A 20,941-nucleotide genomic window follows, 5' to 3' on the forward strand; every position below is an offset into this window, starting at 1 on the left:
GCCTTCTGCTGCAGATTTCTTGACCCTCCCACTGAACATTTGCTAATAAAACAAGCAATGTCTTTGCAACTGTAAGAAGCTGTGACTTTTTCAAGGCTTTCATCATTTTGTCTTATTTATCAAGCCTATTTGCTTATAAACACCAAAGGCATTAATCTAGCATTCACTCTTGTAAAAATAAGAGAGAATGCATTAATACTGTATATAATATAATCAGTGCATTTTTACAACCCACCCCCACTCCAGCAGTCCAAGGTCACATCATATTAACATTAAACTTGCTTTTTGTACAGGCTTTCTTCTCTTGCTACACTGTAAAACCTGTAGTTCTTACAACTAAAACAGTGCTTGTTTACTTTTATACTGTTAACACAAACAGTTGATGAATAGACTCACCCCATATTTAAAATACCCCTGACTACACACTACACAAAACTGCTATACTACATATAACATGCATTTTATAGCATGAAATGCTTCATACAAACACTAGTAAGAACAAAAAATGTTTTTGTTACAGTTACTTTTTTCCTTTAATGTCCTTCAAGATATTATTGATGTAAAGTAGGGTATATGCTTTACAGTCCACCCACAATTTTAACAAAGTTAACAAAAGTCCAGTTTTTCTCAGCCACGTTTTCTTACATAACAAAATAAACCAGTAAAATTGCATTTAAGGAGACAAATATCCCATTGTGCAGAACGAAAATATTCCAAAATCAAAAAGAAAACCACAACAGAATAATGCAGACTAAAAGGCACCATAAAACAGAATAAAAACAACTGGTTTATTAGCAAAGGTGCACAAATCACAAATGGTAAGCACTTTCATGACAGCTTCATCAGACCATAAAACAGAATCAAAAGTCACCATTTATTATCCAATTTAAATTAGCCAATCAATATAAAGTACTAATTAATGCAAATAGATACAATTAAAATAACATAAAAATAAAGCAACATATAAAAATATGATCTCTCATTAAAATATACACCAATAGAACAAAATCAGGACCTCAAACTATGCCCTTTTAAAACAGATTTCAGTGATGCCTTTTCATTCAACCCATTCCCTTGTTCAGCTTTTAACCTAATAATCCATTTTAATTCCCTGGTTTCAGTCGCTGTCTTAATATCACCACCACGTGGACTAGGTTTTAAAACATCTATAACTAAAAAAATAAAAATATGTGATGGTCTAGTATTAATAACATGTTTAGATAAAACATTATCATTATAGCATTATATTAACATATAGGACAAGGGAGGTCCTGTTGTTGTCATGGACAGGTCAGATTATTATGGATCTACGAAGAATATGTTAGATGATCAAGCTTTGTATGTGAAAACAGATTTGAATGAGATTAAGAATATTAGGACTAGGATATTTAATGTCTTAAATTATTGTTTATTAAGTAGATTAATATCTTATGATTTGTTTAATATTTTATATGTTAAACCATTAATACCTCTAATTTAAGGCCTCCCAAAAGTTCATAGAAGTTATTTAAACCCCCACTAAGACCTATAGTGGCTGCATGTAATTGGAGTACTGAACCATTCTCCATTTATGTTGGAAGGCATTTAAGACCAGTTTTAGATAACAGATACACAGTTATGAAGGATTCTAAGCATTTTTTGCATGATTTTTATGACTTTGTTAATTTGTTCCCCAAACAGTCAGAATATTATTTTGTAACATTAGATGCGTGTGCCTTCTATGGAAGGTTGGGCGCCGGGCTGGCAACTCGACACTGTAAAACTCCACTGCCAGTCATGAGCGGACAGGTGATCCACTGTGGCGACCCCTAACCGAGAAAAGCCGAAAGAAGAAGAAGAAGATGTTCAATCTCTATTCACCATGATTCCCAATAGTGTTGGAATCATGTTCTAAAGGATTATTTAGTTAGATATAGTAAATATAGTGGACAATTAGTGGATTTGGTCTGTTTATTTATGGAAGTAGTATTAGAAAATAATGTTTTTATGTTCGATGGAATTTATTATTTACAAAAAGATGTTGTAGCTATGGGCACTTCTTGTGCCAATAGCTACACCAACATATTATGTCCAAATGGGAGGATGATTATATGTTCAGTACTGATTGCTATAGAGTGCACGTTCGTTTTTATGACAGATTTGTTGCCGACTTATTTTTAGTATGGGTAGTGGGTGTGGATGATTTAATGCAGTCTATCATTATTTGAACAACACTACTACATTTTTGAAGTTTTCTATTAATTATTCTGGTATAAGGATTGAATTATTGGATATCTGTATACGTGGACTTGAGAATGGTACTATAGATACCAGTATTTTTAGTTTTAGTGTTTGTGGCGAAAACGCTGCTTTTACTTGTGCAAAATAATAAAAACGCATTAAGGAACTTTTGGGCTTGTGTTCTTGGTGGACTGGAGCTTTGTTCGCTCATTTGTTTCCTGTTTCCGTGGTATCTTGTTAGTATTTTTAGAAAACATTGTTACAGAAATACTTTATTACATAGAAGTAGTATGCACCCCAGACGCATACTTAGAAATATCATTAAAGGTCAATGGCTGAGAGCATCTAGGTTGAATGCTCAGAAGATGGATTTTTATCTGAGTTATTGGATCTAAGGAATAGATTATTTATGAGAGGTTATAAGGAATGTGAAGTAAACAGTATATTAGAGACAATACCCACATTGAGAAATGATGTAGCAGAACCTTATTTATCAGAACATAATTTTTCTGGGTATCTCCCAAGTAGAACTTTACACCAGAATAGAAAGAAAAATGTAGCTGTACCATTATACTATACTAGTGATGTTAATGGGGTTATGGATATTATTAAAAAATATTGGAACATCTTGATGATAGATCCTAAGGTAAAATAAATTGTGGGAGAGACACTGTATTTTCAGTTCAAAAATAAGAAATCCTTAAAGATGATGCTGTGTTATCCAAGAGAGAATATTAGTAATATAAATAATGACATAGTTTTAGGTTCTGATTTTGTTCTTTTGGTGTATATTTTAATGAGAGGTCATATTTTTTATATGTTGCTTTATTTTTCATGGCTCATGAATGACATAACCCCCAACCCCCACAGACAACAATCAGCTCATCCCAGTTTCTCCTTCCTATGTTGGGTCTACCTACTCCCCTTAATCTCCTGCAGACTTGCTCCACCGGAATTGGGGCCAACAAGGATCATTAGGGCATCCTGGGAGCACATGTCATCCTCGCTGCTGTGGGGGGTTATAATGACTTACTTTCAGCTCATCCCACTCCCTTGCATTCGTCCATTATATCTGAGGGCTACTCCCTTCCATGGACCATACCTCCCCAGAAGGAATGCTGAGACAAATGCCCATCCTGAGCTTCTGATTGAACCAGGGTTACCTGGGCCATAGTTTAGTGTTTTATCAGTCTACACTATAGCACTAGCTATGAATTACAGAATTTTGTGAGTTGCCATGTGTCATGAAGGCAGAACACACCACAGGAAAGAACAACTATGTAGTAGCATATATCTTAGTTATGCAGTTCTATATAGCCGTATTCTGCTGTGCTATGTAGCTTTTCAAACCAGGCAGTGATTTCCTCTCCCCCATCTGTAGCATTGTTGCACACAGCACTGTGTGTGTCAGTGCAACATTCATAGAAAAAAGAGGGCTGCCTGTCATTATCATTCATACTATGAATTACAGTAAATGAGAGGTGATATACTAAGGAAAGTTAGTTAGCAGAATGCAGGGATGCAACTGTATTGTGTTTATGAATTGTCCAGATAGTGCTTAAATCATAACATATTAGAAAATTGATGTTTGCTCTTAAAATTTATCAGTGGAGTTTTTTTAAAAACTAAATATAAGTAAGAAACTAAATAACTCCACATGCATGCTAATGAAATTAAACTGTTTCTGCTGCAGAAAGCAATTTATTTTTTGTTGTATTTTATAGTTAAGGACACATCCCTGAGATTTATTTGGAGGTGGAACTTCATGAAAGGATGAACCCACAATTCCAAGATGTGTACAGTAGTGACCACACTAGTCTATTTTCATGCTAACTGCAGTAACAGAGGAGACTCTTACTTCTTGGCACACAGCCCAGATGTATTCCATTTTGAAGAACAATTCCTCATTGTGTTTCTCAAAAATTCATTGTTCACATTGAAAGGGTTTGTCACACACGTATTTTAAATATTTTAGACAAATGTGATAAACAACACAGAAGTACTTAATTTCAGCAATACATTTACCCATGTTCTAAACATCTAGTAACTGTTCCATAGTTTGAGGTCTACTGCATTGGCTTTCATTAGAACCACCAGTTTCATACTACATTTCAAAGACATATCACTACATGAATTAGAAAGCCTTTAAATTCCATAAATGTGCATGTAGCATGTACCATGCATGGGAACTTGCTGTATCTGTGCATGTAGTGCAGAAATGGCATTCTCTAAAGTTCAAATTCGGCTGGGGTGATGAATAGGCTGAAAGAGGTATCAGAAAACAAATGAATGAATATTATGGATTTAAGAAGATTAAAGCTGTATTGTGGTATTCCATAAAATGTTGGTGTGGGGTAACCCTCTAATCCAAGCATTTACCTCATGCCTGATTCCATAAAGAATGGCTCCACAAGTCAATTATCATGTCAGTGAGCTGGCGAAGTCTTATCCCTGATTTCAAAAGGTGAATTGGACTCATGATGCTGCAACTCTTCGGAGTTTTACCTTTGTAAAGCATATCAATGTCAAACCCTGAGGCATCAGAGAAGTCCATTAAAGGTGATGGACTCTTGTAGCATGGGCACCACCAGCAGGAGGGGAAGTGGTATTGCATGCAGTACACAGCAGGAAGCCACTTTGTTTGTATTATCAAGTCCCACATAAAGGTGGAGCTGTACAAGTAGATGAGAGGAGAGGAGCCAGTAGGGGGAAGCTGAGGACAAGGCACATGCCCTTTAGTGTGGTTTGACAGCCATTCTTATTTTACATTGAGAATGACTTAAAGATGTCACTTAACCACAAATGGTGAAATAGTACCTGTAAGGCAAACACATGGCATGATCATACCATTGTTCAGTCACTAAGAATGCTTGCACGATGTACTTGTTACTAATTAATTCTCATTTCTATCATTCAGGAAATACTGCTGTGCCTCTGGGATGTCCAGTTCTATCTGTATGATAGCATTGGTAATGCAGTAAAATTCAATGCTTGCAGTACTAGCGCTGACGTACAGGTGGAAACGTTAACACCAAATGACTGGGTGAGTCTGCTAAGGCTTTCACAGAGCTCAGACTGTGCCAGGAATGGGTAATAAGATTCTTCATCATAAAGAATCAAATTACCTGCTCCTGGAAAAGTAGGACTCCACTGGATTTAATGCCTTGGTATTGCCGGGCACTGTACAGAGCTGTACTGGATAATGGAGGTTTTCTGCTATGCTATTCTAATCCTTTGGGAATCCAGCCCGTGGTATCTGCTGGATTTTGAAGTAGAATTCTTTACTCTTAAAATGAATTTATGAGATATCATTTAACACTGAAACTACAAAGAAAGGGACTGGTGATGATTATCCAGAACATTTTGATGTTTTACATAAAACACAACTTGAATTCTTTTGTGATCTCACTCTCGACCAGATTCCAAAAACAATTTAGTCTCGGAGAAGCCACATAGGTTACAACAAATTCCCTAAAAGTCTTCCTGATTCCTCATACTGCATAAGCTAATAAGGAACCCCAAAAGCCTGTTCCTGATTTTGAAACCATCTAGCAGCTTGCTATGCTGGAAAACTTTGAAAGTATACACTGGGTGGATCACACCATTGTTTACTTTCTATCCACTGGCATTGCCCATTGAAGTCAATGGTCTTTACTTGCTGAGAAAAGTGTTCTCCCTGCATGCCAGCAGTGTTACTGCAGACATTATGTGAGAAAAGCCCATATGTCTGCAGCAATACTGCTTACATACTGGGGTAGTATAATGCATTGCGTAGGATGCATTTTTTGTCTAGTTGACACATATATGGTAGTTTCCAACACAATATCAACATGCAAAAATTTTACATAAAAGCTACAGATGTCCAGTGGGTTTGACGTATGGGGTACACATGACATTCTGCCATGGAATATTTTGAAATCCCATTACCTGCAGCATACCATATATGATGCAGTGATTCTGATGTGTCTGGAGGTGGTTAGGTGTACTCCACTAACCCAGTATGATATATGGGAAAATGGAACTGAAAAGTAGGTTCATGGTAGTGTTGTATGGTGGAAGAGGTCTTCTGCAATGGTTTCTCCAAAGCTTTTTACAGAAAAAGTGTTCAAAGAAACTAAAAAAAAAATGCACACTAGAAATTTTCTTTTAAAATAATTGTAACTTTGGCATCAAGAGTATGTCTGGTAATGCAGTTTAGTGTAAAACAAATATGTATGGGAAGTCCACACAGCTGCTTTGAATACTACTACTTCTGAAGCATTTTTACCAGTCCTGTTTGGCTGTCACTTTAGTAATGTACATTTGATTAGTAATACTAAATATAATCATGCTCTAATAACCCATTTCAAAGCTGCTAAACTTCTCTTGCTCTATATAATATCTATCTCACTTGTGCTTTGTAATTATGGTTTACTCCATACAATATATTTGTTTTGATCCACACTGAGTATTGTACATTGAAACTACTGCATTATACCTTAAAAATATTGAATTGTTTTTACCTGTTAACTGTCTGCCAGTTGGGTCGGGTCATGGCTGAAAAAGGGTTTGTTGACCAGCTTACCTATTGAGTTGCAAAGCTCATACAAACATAATTTAGTGTTATATTTTGTGAAATGCTGTGCAGTCAAATGAAAGTGCTATAATATTTGAAGGAATCTATCTCTTAAAGTTTAGATTTGGGGTTAGTATTGGGGTTTAGGGATTTATTAAGGTTAGGATAAGGGTTAGGGTTATGGTTATGGTTAAGGTTAGTAGAAGAGTTAGCATTAGTTTTATAGTTAGAATTAATGTTTTGCTTAAGGTTAGGTCCTTAGGATCAGGTTATGGTTACATTTAAGGTTAGGGTTTTACACATTGTGCATTTTTTAAAGTTGTGTGTGTCCAAGTCAGTTTTCAAACTCGTGATTTTGATATTAGAGTTATAGCTATTTGGATTTCAGCTTGTGTCTTTTGAGATTGTGGTATTTAGTCTCATAACAGAAAACCAAAGACTATCATGCAATTTAAAGTCTTTCCATTTTTGATCTTAAACAAATACAACTTAATTTAAAATAATGTTCCAGAACTTTCTGGCATAGTCTAATTACGTCATCTTTGCTAGTTACCACTTCTGCAGCCTTTACCGTTTTCTTTTTTTTGTGATATTTTCTCTGCTTCCACATTGATTCACCACAGTCTGCCATAATATTGCAGAATTTGAACTCTTTAACCAGAAGAAAAACAAATATACTCAGAAAGCTGTGCATAGGGAATTTTTTCACTGTAACTACTCATTTGAAAACCATGTTGTGCAATCTTCAGGGCTACACTACAGAAAACAAAGTAAATCAATCAATAGGAGGAATCTGTTAAATTATTAAAAGACAGAAATTGAATGGTGATTTTTGCCCTGAGGTAAACTAACTATGGGTGACTATTTTTTACTTGGCTTGCCTTTTTTATGGATTGTCCATCTCCCATCTGTTCCCATTGACTATTAATTTAATCACATCCAGCTATGACCTAGAAATATCTAAATTCTACCTACTAATGTCATCTATAGCTTATTAAGGTACCAGTCACGAGTGGAGTCCCACAGGGTTCGGTCCTGGGTCTTCTCCTGTTTGGTATATACTTCTCTGAAGTCCAGGCCAGCACGAAGGGACTCTGGCTGACAAAGTTCACAGACGATTGCAAGTTGGGAGCTATTATTAACTCCCCAAGTGATGTTGACATCCTGCAGAAAGGTCTCACTGAGACCAACGACTGCTGTCAGAACCACGGCCTTAAGCTCAATGCCAAAAAATGTGTCGTCATCCCCTTTGGGAAAAACATGGTTCCCATGAATTACCACATCGATGGTAGTCCACTGAACACAAAAGGCGTTATAAGAGATCTGGGAACATAGGTTGACATCAACTTCTCTTTTGACCACCACATTGCCACTGTGGTCAGAAAGTCATTCTATGTGGAACATCTCATTACTAAGGGTTTTGCATCCAGGAAGAAAGAGGTCATTGTCTTCCTCTACTCCTCCTTCATTAGGGCAATCATTAAGTACAATGCCCCATTTGGCATGTACCTCACTAGACACCTGCAACAACTGGAGAGGCCGCAAAAGTACCTCACAAAGATGATCCTAGGCCTTAAACAGTTGTCCAATATAGATAGAGTCAAAAAACTCTAACTATTCTCTGTCTCATATTGTCTACTCAGAGGCAATCTCTGCTTGACTTACAAAGCCATATCTGACCCAGCTCTGTTAGAAATGCTACATCTAAAGAAATCCCAATACCTCTGCACCACACACTCCAGAGACCTCAACTTCATTACCACAATCAATAGAACATGCTGGAGAGACAGGTTCATAACCCAGAGACTGCCCATGCTATGGAATAGACTTCCCATACATGTCAAACAGAGCACCTCACTGGCCCTCTTCAAGAGAAATCTGATGAGTGGATGGGAAATAGAAAATTCACCCCAGGTATCACTCCAGTGGCTCTACTCAACAGAGGCACTGGGAACTAATGCTGTGTGGCATGATGCCAGGTTAATCCCATGGGCTAGGCTTGTGAAGGCTCCAGGGACATTAGCCTAGTACACACCTATGAACCTATATATTTCTGATTCTTAGCAAAATTACAGGCTGCTGATTTGCACATTCAGGGGTATAGTCTTAAATTTCAGAAGCATACACAATACCAAGCTCCTACACTGCTATCATCCCGATGTATTTAGTACAAGGGTGTTTATGTATGTGGGTGGGTTACCTATTAGAAAATCAAAGTTACGGAACTTCGAATACCATATGGTTGACACCATATGATCGAAGTTCCGTAACTTCAAAATTTAAAAAAAACAAAGACAACATACCCTGATGGGTTAAAGCAGGGGAGCAAGCCCCCCCTGCACCCCCATACCCCTCCCACTACTTAAATATACCAACTCCGAGATCGTACTTGAATGCAATGCGGAAAGGGAAGATTTCCCTTTCCTACACTGTAGTGCAATCTCGGATTTGGTATATTTACGTAGTGGGGGTGCAGGGGGGCTTGCCCCCCTGCCTACACCCTTTCCTTTTTCCTTTTTTTTTATGTTCATTTTGAACATTTCGAAGTTTCATTTGTTTGAGTATTAAAGGTCGACCTTTACTGACTCAAACAATTGAAAATTCGATGTTCCAATAGAAACCCATTTGTGTGTATAATACTACAGTGGAACAGAATAGAATAGGGCAAGGAAAACTGACCATTCATATTATTGGCTATGTATGCGTCAGATTCATTCTATAGACAAAATAAGTCCCCCAAACAATGACCACGTTACAAATACATTATTTGGTAGGCTCAGAATGCTCATCTCTCTCTCAAACACTGGAGTAAATAATGAACTGAGACTTAAACTTAAAACTGAACCAGCAAAACTAATTTTTAAAAAATGTTTCCTTGATTATCATGCTCTCCTTTTACACAAGTACATTAAAAAATGTTTATTGTGCTGATTATAACTGTTTCTTTGGTGGTGAAGGAGATTTCTGCCCCTGTTCATTCCCTATAAATTTATTCTTTCTTTAAAGACAGATCTTTTTTCCCTTGGTAATTAACATACTATGGTCTCAGGCTGTCATAAAGGACTTTGTTACCTATTGTGTGTAGAATTTTGAAACTGTAATATCTTTAGCCACACAGTTTTAATAGGGTTCTATTGCAAATGGCTCATGCTGAACATTCTAAAAGGGAAAGACAGAGAAAAAAAGCCCGATTCCAAAAACTTCAGAGGTAGCACAGCCTCCTTCATCCTGCTTCACTAACCCAGTTTGAATTGCATACCCAGCCCCTACTATGACAACATCCCAGGGATGGCTATGCCCAAAACAGTTCTTGCACTACAGTGTGAGGAGACAAACTGTACAATATACCTATTCCTACTGTGCCAGGATCGAGTAATCAGATTCTGAAATATTCTATGCTAATGAATCTCATTACCTATTCCTAGCATAGCATGATCCCAGCCCAAGGTAGTCTTCTACTGGTTGTCCACATGTAGGGCAGCACACATAATGCAGGCAGGCTGCCTGCATTACCAGAGATACCATGCAGGTGGAGCAGTAAGGCCAAAAGGCTATCCTGTACAAAAACACCACCTGTATGAAAGACAGAAATATGAATGTATTCATTCCAGCTAACATGGCAATCATGCATTTATTTTAAGTGCCCTTGAACTTAGACAGATGTGTTGGGGCATTGGCCCACCAGGAAATATCTTCTATTTTTGACCATTTTACCTGTACAAGACATCCTCACTGTAAACTGAGAACAACTTGCACAGAACATTACTGTGAATGCATGAGGTCCCCGAAATCCCCCACAATGTTTGTCTCACAGTAGCAGAACATCTCCACTTCTTTGTGGAACTTGCTATTGCAGACAGTCTTGTTTCCTGCCTTGTACTGCATCCAGTACCAAGTCCCACCTACAGGTGGAACTTTTGTTTTGCCAAATCTGCCCATAGACTTCTATGGGTTAACTCTGTTGTTGCAGGGTTTTACACTGGTGTACTTTGTCATCCCACAGGGTGGAGCTCATTCACCCAATTGAGTACTTTGCAATGCCAGTGTACTGAATAGCTGGGAGTCCTGCTATGCCAGGAGCAGGTAATGATATTCTATAACATGCTATGTTAATGAATCTCATTAAATATGTCCCGTGTAGCATTAACTTACTTGAGAACTCAGTGGGCCTGCCGATTCTGGGAGAAGATGTACTGCTCCACAGCTCCATCTGTATGACAGACCTGATACTGCAGACAGGCCCTGCAGTATCAGGTCTGCCATAAGTGTGGAGCTACAAGGCCATGAGACCCTCTATAAGACCATCCAGTGCAGGTGTTCCATCTAAGGTATGACTGTCATATCTTCATTCTCGTCATCTTTATCAAGCATTCCTCTCAAATGTCCCTGATTTCCAGGAATGCCTCTGATGTTTGACTCAAATTTTAGCTCTGTATCTCTGAATCCCTCCTAAAACTAAAGACCTTTGGAGGTAAAATAATGGCAATAATTGAGTTATAGATTTCTTTTACTTCACAAAATGTGTATTAATTAACTCTTTTATTCTGACAATGTCTCAAGTTAATAGTATTAATATTAAAAAAAATATCCCTGATTGTCCCTGATTTTTTTTCTGGGTTTGTCCATGATTCTGTTGAAATTTGTCCCTGATTAGTTGAGAGCTATGTTATTAAGGGAAAGGCATGTACAGCCACAAGCACTCCAAGGAATTAAATCTATTTTTGACTAAATGGAAACTGCAAGCCATCCCCACAGGACTTGTACTGCAGGCAGTCTGCCTCTCCACCTGTATGGCCTTAGCAATGGACAGTGTTGAATTAATTTGAAATATTTAGCCCAATTCCACTTTTGAAATTGGGCATAGAGCTCCAGCAATCCTCAGCAGCATAAACTGAATGGAGACTAACAGAGACCTAGTCTTTGGATTTGTCAGTGGAGTAACAACTCAGAATAGTCTATTACTCCACAATGAAGTCTCTATCAGAGTTTAGCTCAAGTTGATTGACAGCATGCCTTCACAGTACGTTGTTGTAATAAACATGGAATTATCACAAGTGATACATTAGCTGAGATAGTTTGGTATTATGGGTATAGTCTATCATAAGGTAATAACAAGATGTTGCAGTTTCCGTCATTAGCAAAAAATACAGTATATTTTTTGTATTAAAATTATTTGATACTCCACCTAGCAACAGGGTTTTCCACTCCATGATAGTGTTGCTTACACTTGTAGCAAAAAAAAAAAAAAAAAAAACATTCTAAGTTTGAAACTACTTCCTTTAAAAAGTAGTTCTTATCATGATTTGAAATGTAAAGTAACCTTAATACAGATACTGTTGCTTGTTGCTTTCAGTATGGGTTTACTTTGTCAAAAATGTTTTTCACTTCTGGAAGAAATATGACTTTACATATTTAAGATGAGTTCTCTGAATGTTTAGTATAGGATTATGCAAATTGCTAACACTATTTACATTGATACATGCCATCTACGCAGTGCCTTACTTGCACTGTTGATGCAATCATCGCACTGTGGCAGCTAGGCCTTGATTGTACTGCCATGCTTGTATTTGCTGACTTGATTATTTTGTTGAAACTGAAGAGCTCTTTTGCTTTGATATACATCAGTTTCACTAATATGTGGCATCCATGTTTTATTTGCATTGATGACACAACTGTTTCACTATGGCACCAGAGTCTTGACTGCATTACCATGTCTGTATTTGCTACCTTTATTGTGTTGTTGCACTGTGACACTAGGCCTTTGACTATACTACTGTGATATTTTTGCTTCCGATTGTTTTATTGCCTTGACTGGCAGAGGCATGGTGCCCCCATGTTGATACTGCAACGCTATTGCTGCTTTGTTCATATTACTGATTTGATAGCACTTCTGTAGCCTAATGCAATAACTCCTTTATCCCCTGACAGTAATAGTCTGTTCATATATAAAACTCTTGTCCCCTAAATTTACTTTGCACTATCCTTCCTGTCTCCTTTGTCATGAGATTGCATCCTGCTCTCACCTCACCTGTAGTCAGAACTCCTGTTCCAGGACTCTGTGGCAGTGCAATAACTGCCTCATGTTTACTGAAGACCCCCTACTCCTAACTCCTCCTGGACCCATCTGTGAGCAATGCACATGTTCATTCAAATTGCGGGATAATCTCCCACTGCCTATAGCTGTAGATGTCAATAAACAGCATACCTGCACCTCACTACAACCCAATCCCAAACCCATAGATACTGCTGTCCTTAAGAAATCTCTTCCTAAGCCTCCAAAACAATGCACACATAAGCCTATACCTCAGCCACATTCCACACCTCTGCCTCAACCCTTCACTTGATTTCATAGCACTAGTCATCATGGCTACACACCTACACCCATAATGTCCCCAGAGCATGTAGCTATGCATTCCATCCATGACAATAATTTAGTTACAAGTGATGTGACTATCTGTCTCACTGATACTAGGATTTGGGATGTCACTAGGATCTTTAAATCCCTCACCCACATCTGTATACAGCCTCATCTTTACCACATGGAGGTGAGCAACCTCAGATGTACCATCCTGGTGGACAGGCAGGGAGGCATGATTAATCTCTCATTGCATGTGACTGAGGCTGGGAAGAAGTTAACCTTGAGCAGTATCTTTCCATCACTGTTTAAACAAAAGATAATCAACTTAAGCATTCACTAATTGGTGTCATTGTAGGGGTATCCAATGTGTCAACATGGGAGATGATGGCAGTCAGTTCTGCCTGTTTTGCCAGCGATAATCTTCACCTTGCTACTCGGGTTTTTGGATATTGGCTAAAACATTTGTATCTACATAGTATTTATTTATTTTTTTTGTGGGGATAGGGGGCAGGATCAGTCTCTTGGATCTATCACCTTAAGAAATCCCACTATTACCTATATAATTTCAACACTGCTGTACACTGGAGTCTTAATAAAAATGCCTGACCCTGAGGCTTTCCTGATCCTTAAAAACATACATAACTGTATAATTACCAAAGCATGATTTCAAAGTAATGTAAACTCTCCCACTATACTTGGGTTTAGCATCTATCTCCCATCCAGACTCTCTGGGAGTGTAGCACTTGCATCCATGTTCATTCCCAGTCCCACTGCTTCTTGGTTAATTCAGTGTGACCTAAATCTACAGCTCCTACAAATCCTAATGTCAATAAAAAAATCCAATCACCATATGATTGCTAACTACAGATCCCCCTCTATGTGCCCTACAGACCACAATCTCTACCAAAACCAAGCTGAAGAATAAATATACTAAACCCAGTGCAGTTATCTTGGGTGATTTCTCCGCAATTATCCTGGGTGACTTCATCTACACATCAATACATTTGTAAACATATACGACCTATAACAAATATGCACAGCATTTTCTAAACATTGTTAATGCCAACTCTCTGGCTCAGACTGTTGCCTTACCTGCTACAGGGGCAAATCTACTTGAACTCTTTTTTACCCACATCACCTACACTTGCTGTTGCAAAGGTCTCCTATGTTCAAAGATTTCTTTAGCGCTGACCTCTTATTGCTACATTTTGACTTGGGGAAATTAATTTGCTCTCACTTCGCTGATGGTTTTATAAACAAGGTCACCAAGACATATTCTCTGACTTCTGCTCTCAGCTGAATACTTGCAATGAGGCATTTGTCTCCATTCATCATATGTATGATGGTAAATGTAAATATGAACTCTTATGGTGGAATTGCAAAATCAATAAACTCTAGAACAGGAGAAACAAAAAGCTTCTTGCATTGAGCAACAAACTTCAGTCCTTTCATTACATAAAGATCTTAAATTGGTCTGCAAATAACTTAAGTGTACCATCAATCACTGAATGGATAGTTATGAATTAAACATTGCCACCCCCTCTAAGAGTAATCATAAAGCCTTTTACAATTATATTGCAACACTTAGATGTACAGTAAACTCTCAGTTAACTGGCATCCATGGGGACTGGTAGATGCTGGATAACTATAGTTTCTGGTTGCTTGAGAGTTATGATTAAAAATGGGCCTAATACTGTATTATACTATTTGATTGGTTTGACTTGTTCTCAGGTTGGGGGGAGAAAGAATTTATTCTTATCTTCCTTTTTAAAACTGTAAAACTCTAAAAACGTAAGGTATGTTTCTGCAGGGGGAAAACAGAAAGTGCAACACATGAAAATTGTACTGCATTTCTTCAGTATTCTTTTGCCGGTTGCTTAAGAGTGCTGGTTGCCTCCGTTCCAGTTAACTGAGAGTTTACTGTAACAGTACTGCACCTAGCTGATTTCAGATGGTGCTACTCACTCTAACCATGACAGCATTGCCGATTTTCTTGTTGTCAAGTTCTGTGCTAATTTTTCCTTGCCATCTCTGTCAAATGCCTTTTAATATTTGAGAACTACACATCCTCCTAAAATCTATAATCAGCACTCTCTAAAATCAAAAATACCACCTCTCTGGGTTCGTGTAACATACTATATTGACTTATAGATATCACTCAACATAGCCTCACTTAGCCTGTTCTTAAACTATCCAACCTTAGACTCTTCATGAGATATGTATTTGCGGTCGGGTTAGCAGCCATTGTGCTGCCCCTCCACAAGGAACACCTCACCATGACCCTGAGGAGAATAGCTTGTATGTCATAAAACATATTAAAGTTGGGTTCATAAATAATGGCATTGGCAATCTGTACATGCTGGAACCAAAATCAGTTTGGCCTTGTTAAATGTAGATCCTGTCTCTTACCCTTGTGGACTTTTTGCAAAAAATAATGACACCCTGGACAAGGGCCAGCCTGTCCACACTACCTGTCTGGATCTGATTAAGGCTTTTGACACTGTTCTTCACTCTGACATTATAAAAAAAAATCATTACTACTGCTAGGACTCACCTCCACACATGCCCTTAGCAGCGTGTGCCCTTAAGCAAGTTTTTTTAAAACCCAGCCACCCAAGAATTGCGGTCGTCTGGCCCTGAATTGCCTGCTCTACAACCTGGGAAGATAGCAGCTTTTCTGCAGTTTCCCTTAATCAATTTTTTTAAAACCCAGTCACCCAAGAATTGTCGTCATGTAGCCCTACATTGTCCGCTCTACAACCTGGGAAGATAGCAGCTTTTCTGCAGTGTATGTAACTTGATTGTTTTAGGCGCATAGTTAGCTCTTGATAACCCGTTTTTCTCTCTGACTATATTGGCGGCACCCAGCTAAAGGCATCCCAGCTAGACTTAAGGTCCCAGTAGCTTCCCTGCAAGTCCTTTCAATTTTGTTTTCCTACTACCACTACTTTTCCCTTAGGAGCTTAGGTTTCCATCATAATTATCCCCAAGGCATCGCCTCACTCCCATACTCAAGGCAGTGAGACAGCAAATGCCCTTCTCTACACAAATAGCTGTAGGCTGTAGTGTAGAAACCAACTGATAAAAGAGTACAGAGCTAAACAGATATAGCATTTTGTGCAAACTGAGAAGAGTTGTGGTCCACAGTAAGGGCTGTGTGGAAAACTGACCTTGTTAATAACGTTCTGTAACCCAATAGATTGTTTTTGGTAGTGATATCTCCTGTCTCATGGGTCAGAACAAACAGTTACTGCCACATTGAATTCCAGACGCCCACCATGTTGTTTAACTATCCTATGTTATTGATACTCCCAGGAACAAGGATTATCTAACACTTTCCCCCCTTTTTCCAGTTCCCATTTGCTTTTTCCCACACTGCACAGTGTGACAAAGCCTTAGAGGCTTTCTAGAACTGTGTATTTGGCTCCTGTAAGACCCCTCCCCTCCAGGTATGTAAATCAAGGGGTTATACAACCCAGAACACGCCAACCACCATTTTTAAAAATCATTACTACTGCTAGGACCCACCTCCACACATGCCCTTAGCAGAGAGTGCCTGCCTGTAAGTACAAACTGCTGATTTAATGTTTTAAACATCATTTAAATGAACCTGCAACACTATTTAATGTAGTACTACGTAGTGAATGGTTAGGGGTAATACTCTGCATTGGTAGGAACCTTTAATATTTTGTAGCAACTACTGTTATTCCAAGAGAACTTGTACTGCATAGTAACTTGTGCAAACAATATACTTTAACTGTCGCCAGGCTGTTTAATTACTTAGTGTCTCTGTAGCACCCATATGCTATTAAGTTTGATTTGCCACTTTAATTCAAGAAGTTCCAAAAACTCTTCCAAGAGTTTTTGGAACTTCTTGAATTAAAGTGGCAAATCAAACTTAATGCCAGTACAAAACCTGGGCTCAATGCTAGGGTTAGTATCATGGCTCTACTAAAATTGAAGTCTTTGTATTTTTATGAGTAATTACCAACTACCAATGAGTGGTTTTGTGTTGTGGTTCTTGTTAAATGTGTTGTACTTTGTCATGTCATTCATTTTTAATTTCCTGGGGGAAATTATGTAATTAATTTGTATGGTGGGATGGGTTATTTAAGCAGTGCTCTGCACTTTGTATTTGTATTCTGATGAAGTCAGTGGAGTCTGACGAAAGTGTTTAATTGAATAAAGAAGAGTTTCCCTTTTGCCCGGATCTGTGGTATTGTTGTCTGCCTATTTCGTTATCTGTTTTACTACCTGATGTTATGTCAGTGCCATAACTGTCAAGGATACCTGCTCTACCACGGCACGATAACGAGATTCTGAAACAGTCAATACATAAATGATGTCAATGTTCTAGCCCGGCAGGCTGACTAATGACTAACCTATCTATGCTTTCTGTTTACAGATTCCTGTTTCCTTACTATCACTTGTGACTCAACTACTTTAACTACACCTTCCCCTATTTATATTACCTTCAAGTTCACTTCCTCCACAAATGCTCTACTCCCACCCACCTTCCTAATGATCAAAAAGCACTACTATGTTTGAACCTATTACATTGCTACTACTTTGAAAAGCTCAAGTATTGAAAACTGCTTTTGAGATTTATTGACTGATTTTTATTATAATATTTTAACTGGTAAGATGTGTTTATTGTATAAAATGTGTTTATTTTTGAATGTATGTCTGCACGTAACTATGAAATATTTTACCTGACAGATCTTTTTGCCCAATTATCATACTAGCTCAACTATGATGTTCTTATAGATGCCTTATGTTTGTTATGAAGCTTTTCTCCTTGGGGTACTGCGAAAAGGGGTCTTGCAAGACCCAGTCGGACAATCCCGGTAATCAAATGCAAAAATAAATAAATGTTATTATGCATTTCTGGTGTAGTACAAACATCGCTGAGCCTGTCATGTAGTCACCAAAGACCACCAAAGCCTAAGTCTTCACAGCTCCACCTGTGAGAATGGGTACTGCATGCATTTAACCAGCCTACAGAACCAGTACTGACATACTGTCACATGTCATATATCTTAATGTACTAGAAGAACTCAGGAGCATGCAGTCAGTTAGCATATACTCCAGATTAGAAGAACTGAGGGATATGCAGTCAGACAGAGTACAGCTCCGTGAATTAAGAAAACTTTAGGACTTGCTATTAGATAGTGCACTGAGTGCACTGAGGGATAATTCCTGGATATCTTATTTATTTATTTAACATTTATTAACCGGGAAAGTCAGACTTGGAACAAAGCCAATTTTCAGCGGAGGCCCGGGGAGAAATGCTCCAGATGCATGTCTTTGTAATGTGGGAGGAAACTGGAGCACCCGGAGGAAACCCACATGAACACAGGGGGGACATGCAGACTCCGCACAGAAGGCACTCCAGCCGAGAATCGAACTGGAGAACCTCTTATGGAATTTATTCAACTGTATTTGAAAAATAAAAATTTTTTGAGGAGCCGGAGAACCATTTGCTGTGAGATGACAACACTACCTCTGCACCATGGTGTAGTAGGGGAACTCAAATACAGGTTATCAAATAGTAATACTCCAATATAATAGGATAACTCTTAATATATCAATGTTCTGATGTGTAATTGTTTGACACCAAGTCACTGAGAGGTTGTGTTGTTGTTTCACCTGTTCTCATTTTCATGCTCTAGTTTATCTGGATTGGGTTTATTTTACCAGTGTCTTACATTCATTGAAGTGTTTGATCCTCTGTGATGCTCCCCAGGTGGCGACACTGTATTTAAACAAGCTCCAGAACAAAATGTCAGTTCCCTGCTGTGAACTGTTCGATACCAGGACATTCAGCAGTTCTGTTGCAGTATTAACTACTATTATTTAAGGCTGTAGGTTGGCTAGATTGGATTTAAAATGTACTAATGTTTTACTTTAATTTATGTGGGAGGGGATTGCAGTTTATTTAGACAAGACCCAGAACAAGTAATTGTGAGCACAGGGTGGTCACACACTATGTGTACAAGGTGAAGTTCAAGATACCATTACAGGCAGGGGATATAGCTATACCCCAAAGTTGTTATCACCGTACAACTAAGTGCCAGTTAGAGCATTCAGTAATATCACCCTGTTTAACTCACAAATTATCAAAGAAATAAACATCACTGGGCAATATGTTTAAGGTAGCTAACAGCACAAAGCAAGGAAGATATCACAAATCCAATTACTTAATAATGAGCAAAGGTAAGAAAGCTAGGGTGGGGCGGTCTGTGAACACAGACTGCCTCAATACTCTGCAGACAATAAGGCCATTTTAGGCATCTTAGGAGTACCTTTAAGGAATATGTTAATTATACCTCAACAGAAGAAAGTAAGAAGAAGACAAATACAGCAGCAGACTAGCAGAACTGTTTTTTTTTTTTTTTTTTAAGTTTTCTTTGGCGAGGATTTCTTTTTTATTTATTTGTTATTTTTATTTTACATTTGTTGACCGGGCTAGTCTAGCTGGATACATGTCCATTTTCAGTAGAGGCCCGGGGAGAAAAGCTCCAAGAAAGACATACAAAAAGAAATATAAATGTCATAATAGATAAAATTAAAAAATACAAAAGTCATAACAGATCAAACTAAAAACAATTGTAATAAAAACATAATTAATGTTTTTTATATGTTTAAATACAATATTAAAATACAATAGTCAGTGAGGATAACATTAGGAGTAAGCATCAATGGGTAATGTACAAGAGATGGTCAATATGCAGTATATAGATAAATTGTATTTGCAATAATATGGTATGTTGCTGCTCTAGGGTAATATTATGAGTTTCAGAGTAATTATTAGTTTAAAAGGAAAGAAGTCAGTCAGGGTTAGTACAGCTGCATAGCCAGTGTGTCTTAAGAAATAGCTTTAGTTTCTTTTTAAAGAGTGAAAGAGAAATTTGAGTTGTAAGTTCAGTGGGTAGTAAATTCCATAGCTTTCCTACAGAGTTAGAGTACAGGGAGTCACCTGATGAGTTATTGGATCTTGAAGTGTTGATCAGCAGTTTGTTTGAGGAGTGTTAAGTTCTTGAGATTTTTGTAACGTGTAATGATGGTAGAGGGTATTGGAGTGTTGGTGGGTTGATGCAGGGTCTTGTGGACAATGGCAAGCTGGAGAAATTGAAGATGGTTAAGAAATTCTAGCCAGTCTACTTGTTTTAGATTCAGACAGTGATGAGTTCTGAAGGGAGAGCCTGTAGCAAATCTAGCAATATTATTGTAGGCTGTTGCCAGTTTGTTGAGGTTATTTTTTGAAAGGTTAGTATATAGGGGAAGCATAGAGTAAAATTGAGATTAAGTGGGTCCTGGCTATAGTGGTCCTAGCCACTGGTGTAAGAAAGGGCTTGATTCTGTAAAGGGATCCCAGTTTTTTATTCACTGATTTTATTGTGCTGTTTATATGACTATCAAAGTTTAGGTTGTTATCTATTGTTATTCCTAAGAGTTTAGTGGTTGTGTCGGGAGAAATGACAGTGCCATCATTAGATGTGATTGTGAGATGAATAGGGGTGAAGTTTCGAGTTGGTGTAAAGAGTAACAGTTTAGTTTTTTGGGGGTTAAGGAGGAGGCAGCGGTTAGAGAACCATTGTTCTACAGTGTTGAAAGCTTTTTGGGTAAGAGATTTAAGTTCAGTTTGAGAGGTGGCTGTACAGATAATAGTAGAGTCATCTGCATATTGAATGCAGGTGGTATGTGGGATTGCTGATTGAAGTTCATTGATATAAATGGAAAATAGGAGTGGGCCTAAAATGGAGCCCTGTGGAACACCAAGGGAAATAGGAAGGTTATTAGAAAGT

This window comes from Protopterus annectens, chromosome 9.part0 (genome assembly GCF_019279795.1).
Source record: "Protopterus annectens isolate FY-2018-M chromosome 9.part0, PAN1.0, whole genome shotgun sequence".
In the NCBI taxonomy this organism is placed as follows: domain Eukaryota; kingdom Metazoa; phylum Chordata; order Ceratodontiformes; family Protopteridae; genus Protopterus; species Protopterus annectens.